We start from the raw sequence: 1,279 nt of genomic DNA, 5'->3' as shown, positions 1-1,279 counted from the left end.
TCTCTGTCTCTCAAAGTAAAAAAATAAAAACATTAAAAAAATTTTTAAAAACATTGATAAAGGCACTATTCTGGGTCCACTTTGAATCCTCAGACTATGGGGTAGATTTGTAATAGCTATTTCATTAGTCAGAGATTCCAAAAGTGGTATGACATTAATGAGCTGAGAAAACAAGGTGGAAAAATTATAGGCTAAAGCCCTACAAGCGAAGTGCCCACCTTATGGTATCTTTATCTTCATTTTTCCTTGAGCCCATCTCTTCCACCCAGAGAGATGAAAGAAGTATTGCTGTCTCATTGTCACCAAGAGCCTGAGCAAATGTAAGACAAGTCCATCTTTGATTCCCTCTTCCTATTCTGCATTTAGGATGCCTATGACACGTCAAGTACTCTTCTTTTTTTAATTTTTTAAGTGTTTTTTATTTATTTTTGAGAGAGAGACAGCATGAGGAGGGTAGGGTCAGAGAGAGAGGGAGACACAGAATCTGAAGTAGGCTCCAGGCTCTGAGCTAGCTGTCAGCACAGAGCCCGACGTGGATCTCGAACCCACAAACCGTGGGATCATGACCTGAGCCGAAGCTGGAAGCCGGACGCTTAACCGACTGAGCCACCCAGGTGCCCCTGTCAAGTACTCTTCTAAGGTATAGTGAAAACCAGCTAAAAATGCTACCTCTCCTGGAACAGTGGAGAAGGTAGACAGTAAACAAGATACCATGATAGGTCGTGAGAAGTGCCTGGTAGAATAGTAAGTGGGACAACAGGTGCAAGTAGTGTGGAGGTGGGAAAGGGGGTGCAGTTTTAGATAGTATATCCTGAGAAAGCATCAGCGAGAAGGCAGCTTTTGAGCAAAAACATAAAGGAAGTGAAGGAGCTAGTCATGTGAAAAGAGTATTGCAGAAAGAGGAAAAATCTCATGAAAAGTCTCTGAGACCATACTTACTGTGGAGCACATTTGAAATGTTCCAGATAGGCGAGGAAACCAGGATGAGCAAGGGAGTGAGCAGTCAGAAATGAGGCTGGGGAGGAGACAAATCATGGCGATCCTTGTAGGTCAGTTGAAGAACTTGAATGTGCACTGTGAGTGAGATCGGGCAGCTTGGAAGGATGTCCACTTCTGGCAAAGAAATGGCCCCATCTGACTTCATTTTTAACAAGATTGCTTTGGCTGCTGTGTGAGAAGGGAAAGTTGAGGTTTGGGGGGAAGTAGAAGCAAAGAGATCAACAAGGAGGCTGTTAAAAATAACCCGCACAAGACAAGGTGACAGCTTAGACCGAGATGT

The sequence above is a fragment of the Suricata suricatta genome, chromosome 12 (genome assembly GCF_006229205.1).
Source record: "Suricata suricatta isolate VVHF042 chromosome 12, meerkat_22Aug2017_6uvM2_HiC, whole genome shotgun sequence".
NCBI lineage: Eukaryota > Metazoa > Chordata > Mammalia > Carnivora > Herpestidae > Suricata > Suricata suricatta.
Note: the sequence above shows the minus strand (reverse complement) of the source record.